Source organism: Polyodon spathula, chromosome 2, assembly GCF_017654505.1.
Source record: "Polyodon spathula isolate WHYD16114869_AA chromosome 2, ASM1765450v1, whole genome shotgun sequence".
Classification (NCBI taxonomy): domain Eukaryota; kingdom Metazoa; phylum Chordata; class Actinopteri; order Acipenseriformes; family Polyodontidae; genus Polyodon; species Polyodon spathula.
The window spans coordinates 14,265,376-14,282,352 of NC_054535.1; the positions used below are offsets into that span (position 1 = coordinate 14,265,376).

Consider the following 16,977-nt stretch of genomic DNA (forward strand, 5'->3'; position numbering starts at 1 on the left):
TGTCTGGGTCTGTGGTAAGGGACTACGAACTTTTAAAAATAAGTCAAATATTTTATATATATATATATATATATATATATATATATATATATATATATATATATATATATATAATATATAATATTCACAAGAGGCAGAAAATAAAGGCACGCTGGTTCCTTTTTCAAATCCTTTCTCTGTATTTATTTCTCTAGATGCTCTCAGTAGACCAGAAACCACAGCTCTGTCGGCAACACAGAAACAAGCACAACATCAACCTCCTGAATGGTGCTGCCCCGCCTTCTTATGGACTCAACCTGCCCCTTATGCAGATAGATTACTAGCCTTTGGACCCATCTCATTGGCCCTCAGCTGCACTCCAGGACCAATGGGCACAGACAGACAAACACACAAAGGTAAACAAGCAATGGCGGAATACAGCGGGGAGGGAATAACACACAGTATGCAAACACAAACAGACAGCAGGGAATGCGGTACATAAACACAAATGCACAGATCGCTACATCACCCCACCTTAATCTCTTTTTTTCCCCGAAAAGCCAGCAGGGCGCAATGCAGCACATGGCCGTAATTGACCATCTCACCCCTTGAAACACAACACCACCCCCCTTGTGTCTGGTTTTTCCCGTCTGGATTGTGGTGGATGGGTTGGCAGGCGGTGTTGTGAGGGAGGCAGTCTCCTCTCCGAGGGTTTTACTGCCAGCTCACGTCTGTTGCTGGAGCCCTTGAAAGGGCTGTCACTTGCAGCGGCGGCGGTTCTCCCCGTCTTGCAACTAGTGCTGACCACAGCTGGAGGATCTGCTCCTCCGTCAGGTGGGGGCAGCACACAATGTAGTGCCCATACTTCCCGCAGTCACAGCACCCCTGTGGGCATCCCAAATGCTGCGGTAGTCTTCCCAGCCGCCCTTCCCCCCGTTTAGTTGGAAGGGGTACGGGGTATTCCAGCGGCAGCAGCACCTCCCTCTTCGGCACTCGGGCAGGCATTACCTCCTCTTCCTCCTGACAGGGGCAGCTTGCCACTTTGTCCCTGAACTACTTGCAGGCAAGGCACCAGACCCCAGTCCGCCATCCCATCGAGTCTGGAGTGGGTCGGGGTTGCAGCGGAGCCACTAGTCCATCTCCTGTTTCCTAACTGCTCCTGCTTGATGCTCGTGGATTCGACCAAATGCCACCCTGACACCAATGTGGTGAACCGCGGTTCCTGGTTTCTCACAGGTGGAGGTAGGTTGCCAACCACCATAGCGCAGGAGCTGGTATTGGGCTTATGTCTTCATATTTGATTACGTCACCTACCAACCATGACCCCTACCCTCATAGAATGCTACTATGTATATATATATATTGTAAAATGCAAGAAGAATACATTTGTTAACTGATATTTTAATATTTTTGTCACGTTGTTCTCCCACACTGAACTGATGTGTATAACACAGTATACTGTTGCTGTTGGCTCTGGCTGGTGTATGCAGGAGTACAAACAGCTCTCATGGGTATCAAGAGACAGCTGGCATGGGAATATAAACTGCAAACTAAATCACTGCCACTACAGCAGCCATAGACTACAATGTGCAGTTTATTTTTGGTATAAGCCACAATGACAATAGCATAAACAGCAGCTAAATTAGAAAGGAAATTTGATTGAAAAAAAAGTTGGCAAAAAGCTATTTGTATGTAACACCTATTCACTGCATATTTATTTCAACACAATAAATAGAAAAGCAATTAACAGAGCTTTTTGTTAAGGAATATATTTAGTTTTTGCATCATCTTTAGTACGCGAACCAGAAAAGCAATTTGTATTTTATTTTTCGGGTAGGCAGGCCGACGAGAAACAGAAAATCAAATCTTGTGGTTACTGGGTGAAGTGACGTCACAGCGTGTGTGTCACTCTGTGGCAGGCTGAGAGAGGCTGACCTGGATCCCCAGCTAACACAGCTCATATCAAAACACAATTAAATTAGAGCCGAGAATTATAAAAAGTAAAGATTATCTCCTGCATAGGCGACTGTGAGCTTTAGAAGAAAGGCAAAACGTGAGATACTTAACTGCAAACAAAACTGACACTTCTTCGCATCTTCGAGAGGTTACTGTACAACCACTGACAAATAACTGCATAGCAGCAACCGCAACCATTGTATGTGTTTGGGGTTATTGGCTAGGCCTGCTATTATCTCTGTTGTGGAGGAAAGCCACAGTGGAAGGTAAGGGGTTCCCTCTTTTCATTATAATAACAGTGATGTTTGCACATTAATCGTCAGCTAGGGGGCTTTTTCAAAACGCAGGCTCCAGTCGATTGCTCTAGTTCATATACACAGTCTGTCGAGTAGTTTAGTTCAATTTTTATTTGGACTTCTAATAGTATTTAACGATTTAGTTTGGTTAATTAATTAGCGTGTGCGTGGAAAGCTGTTAAAATGTCGTTTGTTATAACGCCAGTAGAATAGCTTCATAATAGCTGTATATGTAAAGCGTGCAAGCGGGTATACATGGGCACCGGTGATTTAGCGAAAGCTTGTTATTATTAATAATATGTTTGGAAAACATTGTATGTTAGTTTAACCTGGCATGTTTTCCTTTGGTGTTCTATATATCTGAACAATTGCTGCACACTTGCATAACAACTACGTATTTTCTTGGCTTTTTTTTCTTTTTCCTTTTGTATTAATTGTTCTGTTAATTTACAAATTGCAGGCCCGAACCGCCTCACAGAGGTAACTTGTCAAACCGTGGAACCGAAAAAGGTTTTGGTTTTGCTTTTGCCAGCGTTCAAATATACAAGTAAACGTTTTGTTTATTTTAACTGAAACATTTTGCTAAACATGGACCGAGTAGGATGCAACTGAGAAAGTGTCATGTTAACCTGCCTCGTTCAGGCCGGTATTAAACACAGTACTGTATTTCTCGAGGTAGTAGTCTGCGTGTCCATTACGAAGAAATATAATGTAAATATCGACTTAAGAAGTTGATTTCATTTCCCATGCATTCTCAGCATATTTTAATAGTTCCTGTGGTAAAATGGTTAATAATTGTGTTAAAAAAGCAATATGTTGTCTTTCATGAGTAAAAATACTGTAGCATAAACTGGTAGGAAATCCCTTAGAAGAATAAAGGACAGCACATTACATGTTTTATTGTAATAATATGAAAGGGTCCTGGATAGTTGCATTGCTTCAGTGCATTGTAATTATCCACTTGCTGTTTGTATATCAGCAACTGATTTGTTTTTTGAGAACAAATGTACCCATCAGTGGGTGGGCCAGCGCTTCATGTTCCTTCCAGATTAGTTTTGTTTCCTAATTATTACAACAATACCATACAGGGTGTATTCATTTAATATCTGACTGTATATAGCAAACCTTACTAATTGCAATCACTGTTTAAGACTGCTACAAAGTAATGCACTTAAATGACTTGTAAATGTTGACATCACATTTTCCTTAAACATTTGGTGCCGTTTGTTGGCTCATCATTAAAAAAAAAAATGTAATCATTATTTTATGTTAATTTCAAGTATTGATATTTTGCTGTTATATAGTCAAGTAACATTTAGATTAGAGTAGACATTTGGGAGATAAATCCACTTTTCAAATTGACAGGAAAGTGTAAGAACTGATAATTAGTAGGCTAATTGTTTGTATTGTTTTTTTGTGGATAATTTCAGTCCCAGGATGTATATTCATTATATGATCCACTAGAGGGGTTTACAGTACAGCTGACTGTTTTTATTAGATTAATTAATTAACCTGGAATTTACCTTGCTGCGAAGAGAGAGGCAAGAGTACATTTAAAAACACAATCTCCAAGGACCACAGTATTGTATTGAATCAGCATTTATTTAACAGCACTGGCAGGAACCACATTTATCATAAAAAATGTCAACCTGGACAGAATTTCTACTTGTCTGCCTTGAGGTGCATGTTTTATTTTGCAGAACAGCTCTCTCTGTATGCTACAATAAAGTATTGTGGTTCAAAAATGTACAGTTTCATATTTGTTTTTCAGATATGAAATAAAAAATCCTACCAATATGCTTCAGAAAAAACTAAAAATTTAATTTACAATTTTCATGAGTGCACAAGAAAGCTGGAATACCTTTTTTTTTTTTCCCCCGGTAAGTTTAACTGCAGTAGAGTACACAGAATATTGTATTAATTCTGGATTATCAGAAGAAAACCTGACCCTGGAGTTACATTTATTTATTGCATTTATATAGTGCTTTTTATACAAACCTATCTCAAACCACTGTAAAGTACATAGCAGGAAAAAAAAAAAAACACACTATTTTTATAGCGTGTCACACATACAGCTGCCACAATAAGACAATTTAAATAACATTATACAGAATATGATTTTACCGGGCGTCTGTGAAAATATGTATCTGCTTTATACCCTAAAGAGGTCATTTTTAAATTTTGATACAGGAACATATGTTTTACAGTGATGTGATAATTGAGGAACAGTATGCTACAGTACTGAATACTTGAAGTACTTAAAGCTAATGCAAATATTAGAGTAAGTCTTACACTTGTTCCATCGCTTTATAGGTTTCACATTTTTACATAAGACACTCATTCTTCTTATTCTTCTTGATCCAAGTCCTGCCTTTGATGCTGTAGACCATTCCATCCTACTGAATCGTCTTGAAAGCACAGTAGGACTGTCTGGCCTTGTGCTGTCCTGGTTCAAAGCTTATCTTGCTGATTGTTTTCAGTTAGTCTCAATTGGGGAGGTAAAATCGGCATTATCAAAAGTTGTCTGTGGTATTCCACAGGACTCCATTCTAGGTCCCTTGCTGTTTTCATTATGCTACCGTTAGGTGACGTTATCCACAGACACAGAGTGAACTTCCATTGCTATGCTGGTGATACTGAGTTATATTTGTCCCTAAAACCAGGACTTTCCTCTGCCTGGGTGTTATTAGCTTTTTGCCTTGCATACATCAAGCACTGGATGCCACAGCATTTTGTAATGTTGAATTCATATAAAACAGATTATGCTAGTGGGATGACAGAACCAACTGTTGGATTACATGAGCTCGGCCCTTGCAGTCTCTCATCAAAACTTAAATTAGAAATTAACAGTTTGGGGGTCATCTTTGATCCTGATCTATCATTTGAGACTCGTATGGGAAGTTACTAAAGCATCTTTTTACCATTTGAGAAATATAGCCAAACTTAGACCAATTATTTCTGATCTGACTGCATGCCTTTGTTTCATCAAGAATTGATTATTGGAATGCACTTTTTTCTGGTGTCCCTAAATTTGTGGCAGCTTGTTCAGAATACGGGCGCTAGAATTCTGACTAAAACCAGGAAAAGTGAACATATTACCCCTGTTTTGGCCTCTTTACATTGGTTCAGTATAGAATTGATTTTAAGATGTTGCTGTTAATTTACAAGGCCCTGAATGGATTAGCACCTAGTTATTTGCAGGAGTTACTGACCTTGTATCTTCCAAACCGCACTCTGAGATCACAGGATGCAGGGCTGCTGGTTATTTCTTGGGTCAACAAAAGCAATACGGGTAGGACTTTTTCTTGTAGTTCCTAAATTATGGAATGTTCTGCCTTTGTTTTTCAGGGAAGCTGGGACAGTTGTCAAGTCAAAACTAAAAACGCACTTTTGTAAAATGGCTTTCTTATCTTAGTGGGTTTTAATGTAACTTTAGAATTGTTGCTTTTGTATTATTATGTGTATACTGTTATTTAAATGGTCTGGCTTGGCAGTTGTATGTGTGACATGCTATACAAATGTATTGTGGTTTGTTCTTTTTTTCTACTATGTACTGTACAGTACTTTGCGATACTTTTGTATAAAAAGCACTGTTTAAATGCAATAAATATAATATATTATGTTAAAAGATCATTGATTTATTAATGGTGTTGAAGCCACCTGAAAGAATGTGGTTCATCTTGAGCCCATTGGCTCCTATTTAGAACTGTTTGAAGGAATGTTTTTGTTTTGGTGTGTTTATAAAAATTCTGTAAGATTTACTGTATATGTAACAGTAGGGTTTTTCTTTTCAATTTTTAAAACCGTTTAAAAAAAGCTTCCATGATCTTTTGACTTGATTTATTTATTCAAAACCGGCTATAAAAACAGTAATTCCAAAAACATTCACTAATTGCAGGAAAAATACGATTGTGAAATCAAACCATGTTTAACATAATGCGTAGTTCATATACTGAAGAAGGTGAAATTCACAAAGTGATTGTAGTATCTATCCTACACATTAGGTAAACATGTTCATGTTATGTCCTGCACACAAGTGTTATGTACAGCAGTGTTTCCCAAACTTTTTGGTTGGCGACCCAAATAAACACAGGAATAATGAACCCACGGCCCAAAATGATTCACTATTTGGTATTTTAACTGAGATACTTCTTAACCAATAAAAAAATCGACGTTTAATTTACTTGTAACTACTCTGTATAAGCATTCAGGCTTTGATAGTTTTACAGGTTCAGGGGTGGCCAATTTCTAAAAAAATGCTTGTTGCCCAAGGGACAAAATGCTGCAAAAATCTACTTGTCCTTCTTAAAAATCTAGTTGGCCTTCTTAAAAATGCCCACTCCCCGTTGCATTAGTTGTGTCTGAAAAGTTTGATTCCCACCCACTTCCAAAACTTTTGGTTTTAATTTAACAGTGAACAAAATCAACTGGTGATTAACAGGGGTGGAGCTAGCCTTGTAGCTTGACTCGTTCACTAAATTCTTTCAAGATACACAAAAGGTTTACCTCAGGAAATTTATAACATACTTTAAGCAAATGTTCCTTTCAGTGCAGTTTGGAACACATTTGCAGGACATTTAAGTAACATACTAAGAGTACAATTATAATAAACAATACTTGGTTATTCAAATAGAAAAATAACTTCTGCCTGTTTTTTTTCCACTCTTTCTTTCTAAGCTGAGTTCAGCTTCTGATGTACAGGTGTTTTAGTTTGTTGCATCACAGACACAAATTCATTGCCAACTATTACTGCTGCTTTGTGGAATTCTGATTTTCTTGACGTTCTTTCAGTTTTGTAGCTGCTGAACCCGAGACTTATAAAGAACGTGTGTTTTTCTACCAAAATGCACACAATATTTACTGTAGGCTCCAACAAATACTGCAGATGTAAAATGTGTTTTATCTTTTGTTTATTTCTATGCTATTTATTTTACTTAATAGTACTATACTTATAAAACGGATTGTTAGAATGCTGCATGCTGATTGGTCCATCAGAGTTTCAAGCAGTTACAATATCCAGCACAATGTCACAATTAGGAACTACTTAGGAACAAGAAAGGCAAATCACCGCACCAGTGCTAACCACGTATCACTGCGCCACAATAACACATCAGCTAATAGCAGATGTCATGCTTAAAAATATCAGGAAAGCAAGAGAGAACAGGTGGGTCTTGAGAGTTGATTTAAAGCCAGCGACGCCGGGAACGTCACGCCTCAAAATTCGGAGAGAGTTCCAGAGTCGGAGCCATGAAGCTGAACGAGCGTTCCAAGTGTGGTACACTTTTGCTTGGAGATAACAAGAAGGCCAGAGTCGGAGGACCTCAGCTTGTGGGCAGTGACGTGGCGAGTCAGAAGGTTGAGGAGGTAGTCGGGACCTGTGTGATGAAGGGCACTGTAGGTGAGCAGGAGAGTTTTGAAAGTAATCCTGAACTTTACAGGTAGCCAGTGTAGCTGGGCAAGACAAGGGGTGATGGTGCGTGCTTAATCATTCCATTTCTATTATAAACATATTTGTCAGTCTTAATGTTTTAATAGTTTCACAAATTGATGGATTGTGCCTATCCAATAAATAACTAATATAATAATATATTTATTTAATTTTGCACACCTAGATTTGGTAATATTTGACCATTCTTTTTTATAAAACTGTTCAAGCTCTGTCAGGTTCCTTGGGGAGTTTTGATGGACAGCAGTCTTCAAGCCATGCCACAAATTTAGGTCGGGGCCCTGACTGGGCCACTCAAGGACATTTACTTTTCTGTTCCTTAGCCACTCGAGTGTAGCTTTGGCTGTGTGCTTTGGGTCTTTGTCACGCTGAAAGATATACTTCTGTCCAAGTTTCAGCTTTCTTGCAGAGGGCAGCAGGTTTTCGTCAAGGACTTCATTTTCCCTTCTGACCTGCTTAGTGCCGCAGTCCCTGCCGATGAGAACCATCCCCATAACATGATGCTGCTACCACCATGCTTCACAGTAGGGATGGTGTTCTCTGGGTGATGCGCTGTGTTGGGTTTGCGCCAAACATAACACTTTGCATTTATGCCAGAAAGTTCCATTTTAGTTTCCTCAGACCACAAAACTTTTTGCCACATGGCTCCAGAATATCCTGAGTTGTTGTTTTTTTTTTTTTTTTTTTTTTTTTTTTTTTTTTTTGCATACTTCAAACAGGATTCAGGGTGGGCTTTCTTGAGTAATGGCTTCCTTTTTGTCACCCTACCATGCATGCTGGATTTGTGGAGTGCTTGGGATATTGTTGTCACATGCACACTTTGACAGGTCTTGGCCTTAAAAGCCTGTAGCTCTTGCAAAGTTGCCATTGGCTTCTTGGTAGCCTCTCTGATCAGTCTCCTTGCTCGGTCATCCAGTTTGGAGAGACGGCCTGATCTAGGCAGGGTCTTGGTGGCACCATACACCTTCCACTTCTTAATAATCGTCTTGACCGTGCTCCAAGGGATATTCAAGGCCTTTGATACTTTTTGATACCCATCCCCTGATCTGTGCCTTTCAACAACTTTGTCCTGGAGTTCTTTTGAAAGTGCTTTGGTGCTTATGGTTGTGTATTTGCTTTGAAATGCACTACCCAGCAGAGGGAACCTACATGAACTGCTGAATTTATCCTGAAATCATGTGAATCGCTACAATTTAACACAGGTGGAAGCCACTTAACTTGGGGTGTGATTTTGAAGGCGATCGGTTATACCGGAGCTAATTTAGGATTGCTATTACAAGGGGGGTGGACACTTATCCAACCAAGCTATTTTAGTTTTTATTTTTAATTAATTTTGTACAATATTTTTTTCACTTGGAAGTTGTGGGGTAGGATGTGTAGATAAACTTAAAAAAAAAAAAAAATGTTTTAATGCATTTTAATTCCAGACTATAAGGCAACAAAAGGAACATTTTGAAAGGGGGTGTAGACTTTCTATAGGCACTGTATGCATATATGTATATATATGTGTGTGTGTGTGTGTGTGTAAATATGGTAAATAGCAAAGTAGTTATAGCAACACTACAATCAAAAGAAAAAATCATTAAATATTTTGCCAGGGAAAGTTTATCTTGAAATGCTTCTAAACAGTAAACTTTACGTTTTTTTAAACATATTCCCAACAATTACATGCTTGACCACGAGGTGTTATAAATTACACAACACGATTTTTTCAAATCTACTAATACCTTCGCACCTATGGTGTATTATTATTTTTTTATTTTTTTATAACTTTACTAGATTGCTGCATTTAAATGTCAGGTTCATGTATTAAGAAAGCAGTATCACTTATTTGCTCATTTACAAAAATCGTAAATAATACCTTAAATTTAAAAGATTTGCCTGTGTATTGACAGAAGCTCTTACTCTCAGGAGGGGATCTCACTTCTACGAACATTCTCTCGCACGACAGCCAGCCCAGGTTATTGAGTTCAGGGTCCCCTTCGGTGGACAACCGGGCCGCAGCCAATCACAGACATGTATGTGCAGGAGAGCCCCCATGGGGATTGATGGACTGTGGGTGCATTGAGATAATGGGTGGTGGGACGGGAATGCGTGCCTGTGATTGGGGGAGCGCACATGACAGTGCGAAATGTAAGCCTAGTAGAGGGAGGAGCTGGGTGAAGAGTTGTTGTCCATCAAATCAACAGTACGATGGTCATTCTTGAAATCAGGACTTAAAGGATGCGTTGCAGTGAGAATACCTCTTAAGAAAGGGGAACAAGACTAAAATATGCACAAGAACACAGAGATTGGACTATGGAACAATGGTCAAAGGTGCTTTGGACTGTTGATGGATGGACAACGACACCTGTGCCTTTGACAGTCCTGTTGTCAATTCAACACTTGTCGTCCTTCTATTCCTTAAGGACATTATCTTCAAGTATTGCTCATCCTTGTTAGACTTCCAGTCCTGCGTTTGTCAAGTGATGTTTCTCTGTACTTGTTGATTATGCTTCGGATACCACACCTTGAAAATCAGCGGATGCGAGCTGTTTCACTCAATGTTTTTCCTTTCTTATACAAGTCAAGGTTATGATAATAGAAAACGCTAGTGGAGGCTTTGAGTAAATTGTTGATGCTCATTGTATGACAAAGACAAGAGAAATGCACAAGAAACACACTCTCAACTTGATTAGAGGTAGACACCAAACATACATGATTATGTCCCCAGGGATGCTTTTGTTTTTGTTCTCAAAAACTCCCATTTCTGTTTTGATAATGCAAGATGCTTGAAAACATTTTTTTAATTTAAAGGTAAGCTTTGACATTAATTATTTTATTTTAAAACCTGTATCTCACATAGAAGGTAATTTTTTGGCTTTGGGGTCGTATTTGGTTTTCTTTCACAATAAGCAAGAAATTAAATCTCAATGATCAGTTTTAGAGCACGAGAGATGTAAAACTATCAATAATTATGGAAAATACTGACAACGCACCGGAGATGCACGAAGCTGGCATGACGTCACTAGGGGAGCACATACCAGGAACAGCTGAGATGGCTTCGTACTATAAAAGTGATCATTACAAATTTCTCTGACGTTTTGAGTAGTCTGTATTACAGTAAGGACAGCAAGAGTGTGGTGTGTAATGAAAGAAATTGTGGGGAGGAAGAATAAGTGGTTTGAGGCCCGATTCTGAACCGTTTTGACCCTCCAGCAGGAGAAAAGAACTACGTTGGCATGAGGAATACGAGCGACACTCCTCCTTGTCTGCAGGTCTGAATTCTTGTATACAGTTGAGCCTGGCTAACAGTTCATTTAAGGCATGTTTTACCATTTATATCTTGCAAATAGTGTTTACTGTTTCCCATCCACTTAAAAAATAAAGCATTGAATATTACGGCTGAGATGACTTGCATGGTCACGTATAGCTCTTCAACTCCATTCATGAAATAAACACTTATGCTTTTCCCGATTTTAGTGCAATTAAATAGGCCTAACCTCCTTGTGAACGGCATGTAATTATGTCTTGGCAGACTCCCATACCCAGTAATGTGCTTATGAACATTACCTTAAAGATAAAATTGAAAATCGAAAGCTTGCATAAAAAAGCTGGAGAGTGGATTCATTCTTTTGATTTCTGCATCATGAGCATGCAATGTGTTTGTTCTAGTTTTATAGTACTCTGATATTATTGTTTTTATTAAGTCAGCAATATGAAAGCCGTGCTCATGTTTATTTTCTTTGGGTAGTTTTCTAAATAAAAAATAAAACTATATGAACATAATTGAGATATTGTATTTAACATTGTGTAATCAAAGAAATGACAAAATAATACAGCAGAAGTCTACCGGAAGCCATACTAGTATTATAGCATTTCATATTAGATTATGACATGCCAAATTAGATAAGTATATGGAAAATACAAAGCAGTATTTATTTCAATATGTTACATTACTCAGCAGGTTTTATTCGACTTTATGTACAAAGCAAAATTAGTTCATTCTATTGGGCGATAAAAACCTTTGGCCATAGCTGTAGGTACCAGCCATAAGGTCAGTCCTGTTTTATCAAAGAATTCGATTTTTTCTGTACCGTTCTTTAAGTCTGTTAACAATATTTATCAGTAGGACACCTGTTGTTAACTAAAGCATGACTTAACTTGCCTCTTGAGAGTTAGTGTAATTCCCGGGCAAGGAAATATCTGCCAGCCAACAGAAAGAAGCAGCCACTCCTGTCAGTGTTGCCATGGTGAAGTGAGGTTAGTAGATAAACACAGGTCTACTTGTTTCATTATATTTCTGAGGAAGCGGACGTGTCTGCGGTTTTTGCCATGTCCTTTTGCTGTTGTGTTTTGACTTGCTTTGTAGCAACCTCTTTTATGAATTTTGTTTAGCCTGTTAAACATGTACTGTCAGGACTCACGAGTGTGTAATTTTTGAAAAAAAATTCTTGTCCAGGGTACAAATTGCTAGAAAACTCTACCTGCCCCCTCCTTGTCGCACAACCTGGATGACAGACACATACTAAACAATGCATGTATCAATGCCCTGGAAGCAGCTTGTTACTGATGCTTCCATCCAAGCTTCTCTGGATTGAACTGTCTGCCTAAATGTTGATTAGAGAAAATGTTTCTTCATCCCTACTGCAATCCCTGCTGGCTCATTGTGTGTTTCAAGCAACACAAATGTGGCTAAACAAAAACGTTCTTTGCGGAAGTGAAACCTTCACACAGGCTGGCTGTTTGTTATTGCGTTGGCTCACGAATGCTGTCAAGATTTTTGACTTGTTCAACCAGGGTCAAAGCGTGTCAACCCACATCCTGAGGTGGGTCACTGGGACCTGGGTAGTAGTGCCAGTGTGAAAGGAGCTTTTCTCTAAGCTGAATTCAACTCCTGATGTGCAGGTGTTTTAGTTTGTTGCATCACAGATACAAAATCATTGCCAACTATTACTGCTGCTTTGTGGAATTCAGATTTTTCTTGATGTTTTTTCAGTTTTGTAGAGCCCTAGATTTTTAAAAGGACTTGTGTATAACCTATCAAGTTTCTCTGAAGTCTTTTACTGTTTTACTACCAAGATACATGCAATATTTACAATAGACTCCATCAAATTCTGCAAAAACAAAATCTTTTTTCATACATATATATACACACTTTTTCTTTCTTTTTTTTTTTTTTTTTTAAACAGTGTACAACATTTTACAGTGCTTATAAAAGTTTTATTTTTGCAAACCTGCCACACAAACGCCATCAGGGTATCTAATACATATATTTAGGGAAACTAACACCTGAAGTGCACTCTAACAGCAGTTTCAATTTCAGGAGTTACTTTTTGTTTTCTGTTACACTAAACTTACCCTCTCTGTTTCAATAACAAATGTGTATTCTCAAGTTTAGTGTGAAAAGTTTTGTTTGTGCCATCTGCTTCTGCTCTTAACCCGTTAGCTCCACAAGGCGGCAGCAAGAGCACAGATTATTTTCTTCAGTTGTATGCCTTAGCTGCCTTTTCCAAAGCTCAGCAAATGCAGATTTCTGTATCTGATGCAGTTAGACTAATGCATAGCTTTGTTTCATCTAGAGTTGATTATTATAGTCCACTTGTTTTGGACAGATCAATTGCTAATTATTTTTAGTTTGAAAAAAAACTGTTTTGCCAGTTACTGTACATGTTGTTCAATTTATTATTATTATTATTATTTGTTACTGTTGGCAGTTAAAATCACCGGTAATTTTTTTAGCTGTTTACTCTTTTGTAGTCATTGATTGTTGGTTTTCTTTAAATTTAATATATTGTATTAAGTACCGGCAGGCACCATATGTCTTGAACACTTTGAAAATATTTACCATATGTGAGGTACACTGGCAATTGTGGTCTCTTAGCATTGAAAAAAGTAAAACTGAAAAGGGTCAATTGTTAAAGGTGGTTATTTGATTTCAGTCAGTGTATGTTGTTCAGTTTATTTTTTTGTAAGATTTAAAATAGCAAATCATTCATCTTTCTCAAAGAGTTGACAGTTGAAACCCAAAACATACTGTATGTGAATTGCTTTTCAGAAACGTCTTGCTACTATTTTAAATAACAAAGATGAAGTTTATTTACACATTTTTGAAAGGGGTTACTATCTTCATGTTGGTGGCTTTTCTGCTTGATTAGTTTCTATACTGTGTTTGGATTCCTGAACGAAGCACCTTGTTTTTACTTTTTTTCTTTTTTTATTATTTTAAGCATGTTCGTAGCGCCTGCACAATACTTTAAATTACTAGATATTATCAATTATTTTAGCTGGTCACTAGATCTAGATCTAACACTCAGTAATTGCTTAGACTAAACCAACCATAAGTCTGTACTCAGTCCTGTATCATTTCCTCAAACCACATGATCACTTAATAAGCTCGTTATTGGGGGGGGGGGGGCTCCACTTTTACTCTAGCAAATACCTAGTATAGCCTAAACTAGACTAGCCAGTTCACAATGTACTGGCATGTACAGTACAATATGAACCTCCCACAATACTGTGTATTAAACATACTCAGACTGCCAACAGGTTCAAGTGTTCTTATTTGCTAATGGTCTTTTCTGAAAGGTAATGAGCCCTTTATTTATTTATTGCATTTATATAGTGCTTTTTATACAAAAGTATTGCAAAGCACTGTACAGTACATAGCAGAAAAAAAAAAACACAACCACAATACATTTGTACAGCATGTCACACATACAACTGCTTTTGTTGACCCTAGGAATAACCAGCAGCCCTGCATCCTGTGATCTCAGAGTGCGGTTTGGAAGATACAAGGTCAGTAACTCCTGCAAATAACAAGGTGCTAATCCATTTCAGGGGCTTGTAAGTTAACAGCAATATCTTAAAATCGACAGTGCACAGGAAGCCCCTGTAAAAAGGCCAAACGGGTAATATATTCACTTTTCCTGGTTTTAGTCAGAATTCTAGTGGTGGTAAAAGTGCATTAAAATAATCAATTATAGATGAGACGAAGACATACATTAGCCTCACAGCATCAGATACTGAAATAGTTTGTTCAATTTTGGCTATATTAGTCAAATGGTAAAAGATACTTTAGTAGATGACCCTCAAACTCTTAATTTCTAGTTTGTTTTGATGAGAGACTGCAACGATCAATCTCATATAATCCCACATTTCCTTTTAGTTGGTTCAGTGATTCCACTAGCATAACCTCTGTCTGGAGACATGAGTTGTCTGATTTAAATAATAATAATAATGTAATAAATCAGTACAGTAAACCTTATACACAAATCAAATGAATACCTGTAGCACTCTTTCTTTTTACTATAGCCTACCGGTAAAACACAATAAATCATGCTGTTTTACACTGAAAAGAAAAAAAAAAAGTGCTATAAAAAATAGTGTTCTTGCAAAACAAAGTGTTACCAGTAAGGGTACATGTAAAGCTAGTTAATGGTAAACTATGTTGTTATAAATGTCACGGTAGTCTGTCATGCTGCAATAAGTACACTGTAAAGAAAAAATGTTTTGTAAAAAGAAAACAAAAAATAAAACAATTGGTAAATCGTGTTGATTTTAACATTAGCTCAGTGTCGTTGGTTCTATTAATATTGAATACATTTGGTTGAATACAGCTATGTTGTATAAAGTATAAAACACTCCTACACACTGTACTTTGCCAAATCTCACTTCTATTATTTGAAATGAATGATTTCGTCAGAGCATTATTTGGTTGAATGAAGCCATTTAAATGTATATTTTTATTTTTTATTTTAGTTGTAGTAATACGATTTTTTTCAACATTGGCCACCTACTTCTGGACAGTGTTGTTATTTATGTCTTTATGACAACACTGACCACTGCTCTTGGGCACTGACAACAGTGCCCAGCCATTAATGTCATTGGCCGACTTCGGACATTGGCCATAACATATACAATCTACGTTAATAACTTTTACCCTTGTCCGGGGTACTACATAAACATTCATGGCAGACTACAAGCACCAGCCAAAATGGGAAGCTGCTTCAGATTTCCTATAGTAGCTTATGCTAACCTGTATTAATAAAATTAATAAGAAATATGAAAAACCATCTGTGTATGTAATTTGTACACCAAAGTGTTTTTCCATTTCAACATTATTCTTCAATTTGAAGTAGTTTCCATGTTTCTACATTTCATGTACCTATAACTTGATATTTATGTACTGGACTTTTACTTTCAAGCTAAGTTGTTCAAGTAAATGCGAACACGGTATTGTTATTTTTATTTATTTTAATCAAGCAACAGTTAACAAACTTAAAAATATATATATATTAAAAACAAAAGAAAAAATACTTAATACTGAATACTTACTGTAGAAATCGCATTAATGTTTACAGAAAATGCAACAGAAACGAAGAGCATTTTTTAAATATATTTTTTATTAATGCACTTGTGTCTTCTTGGACTCTGTCGTTAATGAGAAACGGCGACATGGGAAGGTATGCATACTCAATCTTGGAAGACTAAAAATAAGTGTAAGGACTGGTTGGTTCCATGAATATTTTGGTTTAGTTTTTTTGGTATAAAATGCAAAAGAAAATATGGAATACATTAAAAAATAAAAATAAAACACAAAATACAGCTTACCTTTTCTGTATTCAGATGTACTACCAATTAATATTGCTCTTATCTTATGTCTTCAATTTAGAAAGTGCTTCACATTTTTCTCTTCTGTCTCACTTGGTATTATGGTATCTATGTAATGTGACATTGTTTGTTTTTGTGCCTCAAATATAATTTCTCTGTTTCATTGGTGTCTGGTTCTATCTTTCACCACTTTTTTTTCTGTGTGTAATAAATTATTGAAAAACCAAACAGTTTTGCTTACTTTGAAATATACTGTATACCAAGACAAGTTTGTGGTTTCAGAAATCTAATATAACTAAATTATTTTGTAATTACTTTTCATAGACACATAAGTAACTTTTACTTGCTCTTTAAATCTCAACACCTAAAATCATTAAAAAAAAATGAACAAAGTTACACTTTTATTTTGAATTTTGGGTCCCTATTAAGGTACACATTTAGGCCCAGGATATGCAGTTGTAGACCCCTGCAAAACCCTGAAATTCGATTTCGGTGGGAGGTGTTGCCACCTACACCCGTGCCTGGGGGAAAACCCCCATACGCCCCCCCTCCCCCTTCTACTTAGGATTTCTAGCCTCTTACTTTAAATAAAAATGGACATTTGACAGTGTACTTACTGCACTTGTTTGTCTCATCTTTTTTTTTTTGTAGTCTTCCTTCAGTTTTTGACATTGAGATTTGAGAATCTATTTATTTGGAGGTTTGGCA

The 16,977-nt window shown here is 37.2% G+C and overlaps 1 protein-coding gene across 2 annotated transcripts in view; it reads left to right on the forward strand.

The window, feature by feature from the left end:
- Positions 1–1,881: 1,881 nt before the first annotated feature.
- LOC121330583 (ETS-related transcription factor Elf-2-like) overlaps positions 1,882–16,977 on the forward strand; it is a 63,925-nt gene continuing 48,829 nt past the window's right edge. The window contains exon 1 of one of the 2 annotated variants that reach the window (XM_041277205.1): positions 1,882–2,201. The gene's annotated coding sequence lies outside the window, so the exon portion shown is untranslated. Of the gene's footprint in view, positions 2,202–14,438; positions 14,455–16,977 lie in introns of those variants that run through there. The other variant, XM_041277214.1, reaches the window with a different exon arrangement.